Here is a 14,319-nt window from a genome sequence, read left to right as displayed (position 1 = left end):
TAGAAAGTGTGGAAGCTTGTGATTTTTAAAAATCCAGGATCATTTTTTCCCATGTCATGATAAGGTATATCATGCACAAACATATTCATATTATGCTTATGCGGGAACTACCAAATGACTATTAGGATAGGCAAGATTGATTTTTTTTTTTTTCTGATATAGTCATTTCACTATGTCTGACTGTGACTCCATTTGAGATTTTCTTTGCAAAGATACTGGAGTGTTTTGCTATTTCCCTCTCCAGCTTACTTTAAAGGCGAGGAAACTTAGGCAAATAAAGTTAAATAACTTACCCAGGATCACATAGCTAGTAAGTGTCTGAGGCCAGATTTAAACTCAGGAAGATGAATATTTCCAACTCCAGACCCAGAATTCTGTCTACTTGTGCCACCTCTCTGCTCCAAGGTTGAACTACCAGAGCAAAATGGTTACATTTCCTTAAGATCGGGTCATAAAACTAAATTTCTAGGACCAGTAGGTAATTATCATCATTTCCTTTCCCTTGATAAGAGCAAAGAGTACATATTATTTTTCACTGCACCAAGCAAATTGCCTAATTAATTTATTATGGGAACCTTTAATAGTAACAAAACATGACAATTGCAGTTAACTGTAGTTGTTAAGGGACAGGGCAATTTTCTGAGAGCCCCCACAGCCGTGGATCATAACATCTGAAGGAGTTGCAGGGCAGCCTTTGCTGACACAGGTGTTGCTTGTGGACTGGGAAGGAGATAAATTGGAGGCAGAGGGAAGGAGAGAGGTCAGACAACACCAAGGTCTCTCAATCAGAGAGATTAGAGAACAGCAACTGCTTCTCAGTCTCCTTGTATCATCCTCTCACAATCATTCTGGGTTGGATCTCCAGCAGCCACTGTCAGGTGGCTCCTGTGTATTCTAGCAGCTCTCCTGTGTATTCCAACATGTAGTAACATTCAAAAATGTGGCCTTTACCATATTCTTTTTCAGTGAAACAATTCACATTACTATTATTTGTTTTCTCTTGACTACATACTTACCTGAGAATAAATTTGAAGAAGTATATTTTACTTAATTGTTATGGAAATACTCAGCCCCAATATGTAAAAGTAAACATAACATAGGAGCACGAGTCCCACTGACTCCATCAAAATGCCTCTCTTGTACATTTGTCCTACTTCTTCCCTTGGGATTATTCCTGGCTTCCCACTTTCTGGGGACAGACCACTGATATTTTGACAATGATAAGGGGGCAGCATCATATAATGGACAAAACATTGTTTCTGGAATCAGAGAATTGACTTACTTACTTACCTGATACTTACCTGTATGATCTGAGGCAGCCACTTAGCCTCCCTAGGCCTCAGTTTCCTTATCTTCAAATGAAGGAGTTGAACTAGATTGCTCCAGAAATTTCTTCCATTTCCAGATCTCAGATTTGATGATCAACAAGACTTTGCTTTTGTCTTTAGCCTATTTTGGGTCAGCAGATAGATGGTACAGTAGATAGAATACTGGGCCTCAGGTCAAAAAAACTTATTTTTCTGAATTCCAATCTGACCTCTGACACTTACTAGTTGTGAGACTCTGGGCAAGACACTTAACCCTGTTTGCCTCAGTTTCCTCATTTGTAAAATAAGCTGGAGAAGGAAATGACAAACCATTCCATTATCTTTGCTAATGAAATCCCCCAAAAGGATCATAAAGACTAAGACTGAAAAAACAAATGAACAACAACAACTCAGTCTTCTGCCCTTGATCAAGAATTCCATGGATCAGTCCTTTTATCTAATGGATGGCTTGGTATTTGTTGGTCAGCTCACTAATCTCCTTGAGCTACCTGCCTTTTGACAACTATGAAAATAATATTGTATCTGGAAGGAGAAAAGAAAAGCTATTTATTAGCTTGAATTGCTTGGTAATATAAAACACTAGAATGGGAACAGTATTTACCTAAAAGGGAGAGCTATTGCCAGTGATAGAATGAATGGTTAGAATGAAAAAGTAATTTAAGACTCTTTACAATGGGCCTCCTACCTGCCTTTATAGCTTAATCTCACAGTGGTCTTCTTCATATTGTCTAAGACCTTGCTGAACTGGAGCATGAGGTATTCTCTTGGCCATATATCTCTTGCCTCTGAGTTTTCCTCTATGCATGGAATACCCTCCTTTTATCTACCCTTCAGTATTCTTACCTCCTTTCAGGTTTTAGTTCAGGTATTATTCCCCTTCATGAAGCTCCCTGCTAATCCCTCATCTTCAATTTTCAAAAAATTTTCATTTTTCTTTAAAAAGATAAATTTACTCTTTGGTTTTAACAATCAATTAAAAAAAATTTGAGCTCTGAATTCTCTCTCTCCTGCTCCTCCCCTACCTTTTTGAGAAGGCAAGAAATGTGATATCAATTATATATGTGAAATTATGTAAAACATATTTCCATATTACCCACACTGCAAAAAAAAATCAAGAAATATAAAGAAAGTGAAAAAATGATGCACTTTAATCTGTATTTAAGCTTCATTGTTTCTCTTTTTGTGGATATGGATAGTATTTTTCATCACAAATTCTTCAGCTTAATTAGAATTGATTGACTAGAATTGATTGAATTGATTAGAATAGCCAAATCTGTCACAGTTGATCATTGTACAATATTGCTATAACTATGTACCATTGTTTACCTTGTTCTGTTTACTTCATTTGTATCAGTTCATAGAACTCTTCCCAAATTTTTCTGAAACCCTCCTGCTTGTCATTTCTTATATGGTTCAATCATATTCCATCACCATCATATACCACAACTTGTTCAGCCATTTCTCAATTGATGAGAATTTTTGTTTTTTAAAAATTGTAATTTTGAACATGAAAAATACCTCAAAATATAAAGAATAGAAAAAAAGATGTAACTATAATTCTCTTACATATAGCTGTTTTAAGAAAAAAGTATAATAAAAAATACTTTAATATTTAATATTAGTATTAGGAAGTACTTAATACTTCCAAAGCCATTCTATTGGTCTGTATCTCTCTTAGATTTTCCTTTGGCTCTCTTCTATGTATTTTGAAAAAGTTCATTCATGTCCTTTTCTTTCCATTCTTTTTTTGGCATCATTATCATTATCTTCCTTCTCTCCTCCTATTCTTTGGTACAAAAAAGAATTTTGCTATGACTATTTTTGAACATATCCCTTTCCTTAGTTGTTTTTGTTGTTTTTTCTTTCTGGGATTTCTGGGGTTAAGTGACTTGTTCAGAGTTACACATCTAGAAGTGTTATGTGTGTGAAGTCAGATTTGAACTCAGGTCTTCCTGACTTCAGGGATAGTGTTCTATCTACTGCACCAACTAGCTGCCCCCCTTTCCTTAGTTTTTAATGGTCTCTACCTCTACAAATTATCTTTACTTCAGTGTACTGTACATACATTATATTTCCTTCATAGCAACTAAGCTCTTCCAAAGGAGGTATTGTTTCATTTTTGTCTTTCTATTCCAAGATCCTAGCATAGTGACTTGAAAATAGTAGATGCTTATTAAAAATTAAATTGATTCTGGGGTAATAATGTCATTAAGGGGTGACAAAAGTTAAGAGTAAGGGGCTGTTAGGTGGTGCAAGAGGCAGATAGATGGCATAATAGAGCACCAGCCCTGGAGTCAGGAGAATCTGAGTTCAAATCTGACCTTAGACACTTAACATTTCTGACCTGTGTGACTGAAAAAGTCACTTAACCCCAAACAATTCAGATTCACCCTGAGGAATTGGGGTTAAATACAGCACATAAATATAAGAGTGTCAGGAGGAGGGAACTAACAATTGTGAATGATTGGGACATGTTTAATGTAGAAGATCGTGTCTAAGCTGTATTTTAAAGGAAAGCTTAAGTCTCTGAATGGTAGGTAAGGAAGAAGTACATTCTAGGTATGAAGTATAATGGCTAGTGCAAAAGCCTCCAGAGATGGAAGATTAAATGTTTGTGTGTGAGAAAGAAAGAGTACAGTAGTGACAGTAACGTTCAATGAGGCTTGAAAGAAAAGTTGAGGCCAGATTATGTAGGACTTTCAAAGATAAATAGAAGAGATTGTATTTTATTTTAGAAGCAATGGGAAAGCATTGGAGTTGATTGCATAGAAGAGTTGAATGGTCAGATCTTTGCTTAAAGAAAATAATTTTGGTAGTAGTATATAGGATGGACTAGAATGGAGAGAGATTGAGGAAAGGAGAACCACTAGGAGATTGTTGAAATTATTTACATTAGAGAAAATAAGAGACTGAACCAATTTGAAAGGGGTGTGAGTGGAGAGAAAGGGCTCAGGTGTGAGATATATTCACATATATTGTGAAAGTAGAAACAGTAAGATTTGGCAACTGATTGGGTATGTGGACAGAGTGAATGAGGAGTTAAGGATAATGCTTGGATTAAAAATCTGGGACACTAGACTAGGACACTAGAACTAGGATAGTTGTATCTTCAACAGAGATAGGAAAGTTTGGAAGAGAAAATAATGTAGGGGAAAAGATCATTATTAATTTATATCCAGCCTTTAACTTTTGTCCTGCCTGCTGGACTTATTGGATTGAATGTCTTACTCCCAAACAAAAGATGTCCAAAATAAATCTTTATCTTTTCCCCTAAACACATCCATTACCAAACTTTCTTATTCCTGTTGAAGATACCACTACCCTTTTAATCTTAACCTCAGTGTTATTCACAAAGCCACTATTATTCATCCTACATAGCCAATCAGTTGCCAAAGCTTGTTCTTTCTACCTATGTCTCTCACCATTTTTCTCCCCTCCCACTCATGTACTACCACTTATTTTCAAACTGTTATCAACTTTCTCCTGGACTTTTGCTCTCCAGTTGACTTTCTGCCTTGTCTTCATTCTTCAATACATCATCCATGCATTTACAAAAGAGATTTTTCTTAAGTATAGATCTCATTGTCTCACTACCTTCCCTACTCAGTAAATTCTACTATAAATTCCTTTGACTTCTAGGATCAAATGTAACCTCCTTTATTTGACATTTAAAGTTTTCCACAACCTGGAACTAACTCTGTCATCTTAGCCTTATTATACAGTCTAATTGACTTTCTTACTGCTCCTGATAAATAATACTTCAAGAAACTGACTGTCCCATACCTGAAATTGAACTCAAGTACTTTCCCTTCCCTGCCATTCCACACTGAATGTACCTTTGGTGCTGCTAATCATTGATATAGTTTGTAGTGTTTGACTCTAAAATTCCTATTTATGGCTCTAGTTTGTTGGCCACAAAGTGAATGCAATCTGAGATTTTATTAAGAGAGTCATAGGATTCAGGTTGACAGCCCTGGCAGTACTCTGCCCTAGTGAGAATATATCTAGAGAATGGTGTTCAATTCTCAACACCACATCTTGGAATGAGCATTGACAAGCTAGAGCATGTCTAGAAAAGGGCAACCAGGATGGATCCATCTGATGAAAAGCTGAGGAACCTGGGCATATTTAGCTTAGAGAAGAGTAGACTTGGGAGACGCATTTGAAAGGTTGTCATGAAGAAGTCAGGCTTGTTTGCTTGGTCACACAGGGAGGAACAAAAAGTATTAATAATAATATTATTTATATAGTGCTCCTAAGCACTAAGCATTTTGTAATTATTTTATCATTTCATCTTCACAACAATTTTGGGAGGTAGATGCTATTATTATCCTCATTTTACAGATAAGGGAACTGAGACAAAAAAGAGTTTAAGAGATTCTGAGTCACACAGCTAGTAAGTGCCTGAGGCTAAATCTGAATTTAGGTCTTCCTGATTCCAAGTCTTGCATTCCATCCACTGAGCCACCTATTTATGAGTAGAAATTATAGATCTTTGCCCATTAGAAAAAAACTGCTATAAATATTTTTGTGCTGATTTCTAATATGATTCTGGATTTTGCTCATCACCTCCTATTTTCATGGATATCAGAGATCTTTCTCAACAAGTAAATTGTACATGTTTAACCCATCTAAAATATGGCATTAATGGGTTCCCATTCATAGGTAGAACATTTTTTATGTCCAATGGAAATTAACCATTATCTATGTATTCTGCATGCCTTAGCATCACTTTTCCATTGTGTTGGTATCTTAATGGAATTATTTCCTGTTCTTATCACTGAGAGGACCTAGATTTTCTAGGAAGAAGTGCAAATATGAATCTAAGAAATGGATCTTGAATAACCTATTATAGACCATAATCTTAGAGGCTTTATGAAGATCATGAATGATTTCTTGATAAATTTCTGTTATTATTTCCCCCTAAAGTCACTTTTAAAGATGATATATATCTTTTATCACTTTCTTTATAATTCCTCTTTGTCTTTAGCTTTATTGATTCTTGGAAATTTATTTTTCAGGTAAAGAAATCATCATCAGGGTGTAGCTAGATGGCATAATGGATAGAGCACCAGCCCTGAAGTCAGGAGGACCTGAATTCAAATCTGGTCTCAGACACTTAACACTTCCTAGCTGTATGACCTGGGCAAGTCACTTAACTCCAATTGCCTCAGCAAAAAAAGAAATCATCATCATTTTGATTCTTCATCTTGACAAAATATTTCAACAGACCAAGTTGAAAGCTCAGTGGTGGTAAGAAAAAAATTTGGGGGGGACTAATGAATGATACATATTTCTTCCCAGAATATATTTTTTCTCTCTAAAGCCAGTATTATTTAATATAATGACTTTTTTCTGCTTCTGTTGTTCCATTCACAAGTAAATATTTGATACATTTAAGCAGTCCTGAGAGACAGAATGATAATATATAACCAGACTCAGTATAAGAAAGACCTGAGTTCAGATTCTGTCTTGGGCACATCTTGGCTATGTGACTTTGAGCAAGTTGCTTAACTTTACAATGCTTTGAAAAATTCTCTGAGATTACAAATTTCAGAGAAGGTACTGATCCATATTTGTTGAGAATGATCCTCTCTGGGAGCCATTACTACCAATGAAATCATAATCCTTATCCCCATGCTGTAATCCTGGTTATAGAGGGAACATTTTCAGAGCTTTACAGATATGTCAAGAGTACTTTAATAGTAAAGGTGCTTCAAAGAAATTTCATGTTTTTAACACATTTTGTTGCCCTCTTATGGGAAATTCCATCTTAGAAGTAAAAAGTTCAGCTTAATTTTTGGATAAAATCACAAAGGTCATTTAGGTCCATTTGAGTTGTTAAATGAAGATCTAGAAACAGAAAGTTTCAATTCTGTTTCTGGTGGTTTGGGTATCATATTGTTTGTTATATTTAGAATACATACTTTTTGATTTATTTGTTGGGCAAAAATAGTAATCTGTGAAATGGAATTTTGTTTTTTCCAAATCATATGATAAGATCTCTCTATTTGGGAGTGAAACCAAAGGGACAAAGACCTTATCCTCATTATCTATCCTATGATCAAAATTTATTCACATGATTTCTCAACTCGTAAAGGTTTGTCTCTGAGATTTAAAAATTTTCTTACTACATACCTAACAATACCTAATTTGAATGATTGACACTTATAAGTCATATTGAAAATTTAAATAGCAAGTACAACATATACAGAGAAGATAGGATTAGAAACAATAATGATGTTTACCAAAATGACACCCTACACACAAGTGACAGAACAGCTGATTCTCATTGAGAATTTCATTATGAACTTTTGTGAACATGTCTTAGGCTGACCTCTTACATAATACACAAACTAGGACTTTATACAACATGTAAGCCACTTACATAAGTGTAATTTATGTATTATGTATTACATAAGTAATAAGTGACTTATTACTATATCTCCCCCTAGCCTCAGTCAAACCAAACTTTATTACTATCATACTGAGTAAAAAATAATTTACATGTCACTTAGTTATGGTGATGATAAACATTCTGTTTGCATTTTGAGTTCAGCATCAAACATATATTGAAAAATCATAAAGTTTTCATGTTACAAACTACACGTAGAATAATAATGGCATTGAGGTCACTAGATTAGACCAGAAATGTCAAACATGCAGACCTAGCTACCTGTGTCCAGCAACATTAGTGTCACCCCCTCCAGATTAAAATGGTATTAAGAAATATTTGACAAAATAAATGAAAATTCAATGAAAACGCAGATAACAGTACATTTGAATGTGGCCAAGAAGGATCCTTTGGTATGGATCTGTTTGACACCATTGGATTATACTACATATCAATAATCCACTGTTTTTTAGGCTACTTTAAAGATTTTAAATAATGACTTTCTGTTACTTTTCAAGATATTCTCCTGAAATTTTCTCTTGGAAATCATGTGAAGTAGAATCATGGAATTCTATAGAGGAAGAAAACATATACATCATTTAATCTAAACTCAGTTTAACAGATTGAGAAAACTGAGGTTCAGGGAGGCCACGATTTGCCTACAATTACACAGCTAGTTAGTGGAAGACTATAAGTACTTCATAATATAATTTTACTTGAGTGATTAATAACTTTTTTTTCTGAATATGATAATTGTGGAAATTAATGGCAGATTTATGGAAGATAAGAAGGAATGTCTTGTTTCTCTCCAAGACAAAAATAGGCTAATGCACATTCCCATAGTTCCTTTTGCAGCATTTAAATTACTTATGTTAAACTGATAATAAAATAATGATAATAGCTGGCATTTATATGACACTTTAACTTTTGCAAAGCACTTTATATACATTATCTTCTTTGACTCCCACAACAACCCTGTATTGTAACCTATGGGAACTATTGTGCAAACTCTAATAAGTTGTTCATATTCTTGAATTTCTGGAGACTCAAAGATCTACCATTTCCATAAATTTTATCTTATGTTTTCTCTTTTACATAATATTTCATATTCCAAACACAGATATCCCTTTGAAAGAGCCATTTTTTCATTCTTTTTGCTTTCATTTGCATTCCTAGTACTCTGCACAGTGCTTGACACATAGAAGCCTGTAAATGGGCTCACTCTTCTCTCTTCTCTCTCTCTCTCTCTCTCTCTCTCTCTCTCTCTCTTTGTCTTCTCTTCTCTCTCTCTCTCTCTTCTCTTCTCTTCTCTCCTCTCTCTTCTCTCTCTCTATCTTTCTCTCTCTTCTCTCTCTCTCTCTTCTCTCTTCTCTCTCTCTCTCTCTTCTCTCTCTCTCTTCTCTCTCTCTTCTCTCTCTCTTCTCTCTCTTCTCTCTCTCTCTCTCCTCTCTCTCTCTCTCTCTCTCTCTCTCTCTCTCTCTCTCTCTCTCTCTCTCATACACACACAGAACTACTAATAACATCATATTTTTCTATAGAAAAAAGTTTAAAACAATGTCTCCAGACTATTATTGTGTCAATCCCCTTTCCTTTTCTTCCAAAGAGACAGTTCAACATCATCTTGTCACTTCTTGGTGACTTACTACATGATAGCAGCTGCCCTAAAACAGAGGTTTGCCTATGTTAGTGTTTCCCTAACCATTTGCTATCATTTCAAATGAGTGGCTGCATTACATTTGTTGTTGTTGTTGTTGTTGTTGTATTCCTTGTCAGTTATAACCATTGTGCTACTTTTCTTCTTTTTCTCCAATCTTCTTTTAAAGAACTAGAAAATCTTCTTTATTTCTGGTCTGGACTTTTGTCTTAGGTATAGGATACAAATCTATGCAAATCACAACTCTTCCTTGAGTCAGTGAGATGCTGAGATGATCTCTTTATAATATTTATATTATCAACTCAATAACTTCAGAGGGATTTTCAATTTTAGAAATTCATCACAGCAAAGAGACTTTGGCAAAAAGAAGTAGGATAACCCTGACTAAAAAGACTCTAAGGAGAAATCTTGTAATTGCATATAGTTCAAGGCATAAAAATCCGTATGGCATGCTATTTAGGGTGTTCCAAAAGTCTTAGTACAGTTTCAAACTATTAAAGCTTAAAATGGCACTAAGATTTTTGGGACATGCTGTGTAGGTAATCTTCATTGGAAAGATTATGAGTGGGGTTAGATTGAAAAATCCAGCAGGTTTCATATATATATATATATATATTTTTTTTTTTTGTAGAGGTGGCTCTCCAAATAATATTAATACACCCATACATATACATACCGACAAGGGCATTTAGGTGATGCACCAGACCTGCAGTCAAGAACACTTGAATTCAGATTTGGTCTCAGACACTAACTGTGTGACCTTAAACAGCTCACTTAACTGTTTGCCTCAGTTTCCCCATCTGTAGCTGGAGAAGAAAACAGTAAATCACTTCAATATCTTTGCCAAGAAAACCCCAAAAGGAGTCATGAAGGGTCATATGTGACTAAAAAATGAAGACACATACACACATTTGTATGTTTGTATATATGTGATATACATTTTTGAAAGTTACAAAGCACTTTACTTATATTATTTTGTTTATCCATTGAACAAGCCAAATACTGACAATTTCTAATTTTATTTTCATTTGTGTTTTTATGAACAGGTAGCAACATTTGGGAATTAACTGTATATATACACAAAGGGTTTGGATTTAGATCTCCAATAACTGTTTCTTTGGGTCATCCATTATTTTGGTAGTTATTGAATTTAGCAATCTTTCGTAATACCAATCCCCCAGATCTCTTCCTGAATTTAGTATTATTAATCCTATCCCTCTCTTCTTAAAAAAAGTCTTTTTCCTTTGGTTCTATGACTCTACAATCTGTGGGTTCTCCCCAATCTCTTGCTGCTTCTTTCCTATCTTTTCTGCTTATTTCTTTTCCATTTTTTTCCTCTCTAAATATTGGGGCAAGGTATGTATTGTTCTTAGTTTTCTTGCTTCTATTCTCAGCATTATGGGACCTATCTATTCCCACAGCTTAATCTTCAGTTGGAGGTCCTGTCAGAATCTTGAACACAACATATTCAAAATTCAAATGACCAGCTTCAACCTCAAATCTCTTGATTTGTTTATGTCTCTTAATATTTTTAACAGATTTGAAATTCATTTGTGAATGCTCCTCCCTTGTATAATTATTCATAAAATTCCTCTTAATCATCCTCTTCTTTCTACACCCATTCTTCATTCCTATCCTAGTTCACGTTCTGCTTTTCTCCCACTTTTTACAATAGCTTCCTGAGTGATCATCCAAACTCCAGTCATTTCCCCCTTCTAATCCAGATCAATTTTTAAAATTACAGATCTCATAAAGACTCTTTACCCATGGTCTTTACTGGCTTACTTTTGTCTACTGAATTTTCCATGGTATAATAGATAAGACCTGAGTGAGATAAGAATAAACATTCAATTTATACCACAAACGTGTTCTTAACAAATAACATGTATTTTACTTTTACCTTTACATTTGAGAAATTATTTTTTTGGTTCAAAATAAAGAAACCTTTCTCAGATTTAAAGTTCTACAGCTACCATTTGTGAATTTTGATTCTAAGGTAACACAAACACATGAAAAGCAATAACTTCATTTTTTATTCATTGTACAACAGGAAGTGAAACACCATGATGGATTTTTTGGTAATCCAAGAAAGTTCACTAAAAGTATCCTTTGCTTTCCATAACAGATATTCAGAAAGTTGGATGTGTTTAGAATTTTGATAATCAAATCATATTTCAGATTTATTGAAGACTTACAAAAGAAACTCAGGCATGTTATTATTTATAAAATAGCAAATCCTTTTGTCATATGAATGACTAACTTCTAATTTACCTGTTTTGTGCATTCAGGCTTTTATATATTGTTTTCTTAAAGTCATATGTCCATTTCAGAGGACTCTTTCCTGCAAAATGTCACCAATGATGAACTATTCAACAGCCCTGGAGATAATGGGTCACAAAGGTTGGAGAAAAAGGAATCAAGGAAAGAATTTCATCAAGTAAGTATCTGAAATTGAAAATCAGACTAAAACAAAGGTTATACACATTTTGGAAATAGCTAAAGAAAAATGCATGAATTTGATTTGTATAGATGAAAACTTAGCAAGGTCTTAGTGAAATTATAAAATTGGGGTTAAATTTGTGCATGTTGTTTTCTTCAGTCAACGTATGACTCCCAAAGCCTAAGGTTCAAGTATGACAGTTGTTATGTTTCACGCCTTGACTTTGGTGGAATGAGCCGGAAGCCTAAAAGTGAATTTGCTTAGCGAGAATGACTTCACAATTCAGCACCATTTTCAACCAGTCAAAAATGCTGCCGTTTTGGCTTAACTACAGGAAGAGTCTAAAACTCATGGTTTCTGTGACAACGCAGGGTCAGGTGACCTGGATATGTCCTGCCAAGCTGTTCCTGAGGAATAAATAGGCTGTTTGTAAACAGGACGGCTCAGCATTCTCTCACAAGATTTCAAGTTCACAAAGCATGAGGCAGCTGGGGGAAGGGTCAAAGGTGAAAGGTGACAAGCCATCTTGGGCCCATTCTTATGTGGAGCCTCTGGCTGCCTTTCAGACTGAAGTCCTGGAAATGTGCCATTGACAGGCCTCCTGCCAAGGGATTTGTTACTGTGAGAGCTTGGCTTAGCAGGATTTTATTACAAAAATTGTCTCTATTCTTTGACGGTTTATGAAAGTACCCAAAAGAAGAGAATTAAAAAGAAATGTATGTGTAGCAAACCTGTAAACAAATTCATTTCCTACACAAGATATAATCAGAATAATGTTTCTTTTCTAGGGACAGAAGCCCCTAAAAGTGAATTTGCTATATAAAGTAATAACCAAAGATTGTTGGCAAATCACATTCCAGAAAAAAAATACATTAAGATAGATAAAAGGATTAAAAAACACTGACAGTTAACTTGGGACTGTTGCAGATATTGTGGGAGGCTATATATCTCTGCTGCCCCATAATTATCACAAGTAAGGTCTTTGATTTAGAAGGTCTAATGAGATATTATAACTAATGAATCCACTTACTTTATATGTCATACTTGTCTTGATTGTTAGAACCCGGTATATGATATGAAGGAAAGAAAGGTAGAATTGGATTTCCAAATTTCCCTGTTTCCCCTGTAGATTTTATTATTGTTGTTGTTGAAGGCTGAATCTGTACTGTATGCAACTATAAGAACTATAAGAAACTGCTTATCTTCCATAAAGGTAATTCTCCATGATCATGAATGATTTTTATCATACAGCTGACCCTTTTGAAAGAATTAGAGAGCAGAGGAATCTTTGAGGAAAAGTACATATCAGCATAAGGTAGCTAACATGTTTGAAAGGTAACATGGAACAGTGGATAGGGTGCCAAATTTGAGCTAGGAAGATTTGGATTCAATATTTAGTACCTTTGAATCCCTGGGCTTTAGGCTTTTAAAGTAGGCTTTTAAATGAAGAAGCTGAGTATGATGTCTCCTAAGATCCCTTCCAGCACTATAACTGTGAATGGAAGATCCAATGATTGGATTCCTATGACAAATTATATTCTTTAAAAGTAGCACTCATGCCATTACAAAAATACAGTCTGAAATGAATTTGGTTAAAAAACTATAAATAAACAATATTTTATTAAAAAAAATGATGAAAATAGTGGAAACCATCACATCAAGTTTGGTTAATAACCTTCATTATGTAATGGTATGAAGTCAGGGAGTATGAGAGGCAGACAATTTTCCTATATAACCTTTATGCACTTGCTTAATTTTTTTTAAAATGGAGAACAATGAAACAATTCTATTTTGTCTTTCAGTAGAATTATGTAAGTGGAATTATGTGAAGATTTCCCATTTCATGGACTTTTGCTAGTTTGCTTCCATTCATTTTCTTTAGAAAAGCTCTAGAATCATATTTATTACTTGAAGTCATTTGTCATTATCTTCTCTTTATAAGATTTCTTGGGAGCATGAGCATATCTATATGAGACAAATTGGTAAATAGATTTCTTTTCTATCTTAATAATGAAATAATGCATGTAGAGTGTTCTATAAATCTTGAAGTGCTATGTTATTATTAAATATATCATACAATATAGCAACAACAACAATTTTACTCTTATGTAGAAATTTTCAAACTCCTTTTCTATATTATTTTTGTTGTGCTCAATCTTGGACATTTTGATCAAGTTTCCTTTTTGGTCAAAATTTAAAATGCATATAAGCTTGGGGTTCAGAATCACGTTTCTTATGTCCTAAAGAGCATAATAATCTTTAAAAATTTTTAACTTTCTTCCATTATAATGAGACTGAGATTTATAAATCAATGATTATCATATTTTCATCATCATCTCAGAATCCATATTTACACAGGGCTTTAAGATTTAGAAGGTGTTAAAAAATAAATAAAATGAATATTTTTATCTCTTACAAGTGAAAAAAACCAACAAGGCAAATAACTTTCAGAGGCTTATACAGCTAGCTCAGTGAATAGAGTGCTGGGGTTCAGATCAGAATG

The 14,319-nt window shown here is 34.3% G+C and overlaps 1 long non-coding RNA gene across 2 annotated transcripts in view; it reads left to right on the top strand.

The window, feature by feature from the left end:
* The first annotated feature begins 6,358 nt into the window (after positions 1–6,358).
* The window catches only part of LOC127559664 (uncharacterized), a 54,734-nt gene continuing 46,773 nt past the window's right edge, over positions 6,359–14,319 (top strand). For both annotated transcript variants that reach the window (XR_007953185.1, XR_007953184.1), the window contains exons 1-2: positions 6,359–6,581; positions 11,707–11,813. This is a non-coding gene — a long non-coding RNA (uncharacterized LOC127559664). The remainder of the gene's footprint in view (positions 6,582–11,706; positions 11,814–14,319) is intronic.

Source organism: Antechinus flavipes, chromosome 1 (assembly GCF_016432865.1).
Source record: "Antechinus flavipes isolate AdamAnt ecotype Samford, QLD, Australia chromosome 1, AdamAnt_v2, whole genome shotgun sequence".
Lineage (NCBI taxonomy): Eukaryota > Metazoa > Chordata > Mammalia > Dasyuromorphia > Dasyuridae > Antechinus > Antechinus flavipes.
The sequence above is the reverse complement of the archived record's forward strand: the minus strand, read 5'-3'. Positions and strand labels throughout refer to the sequence as shown.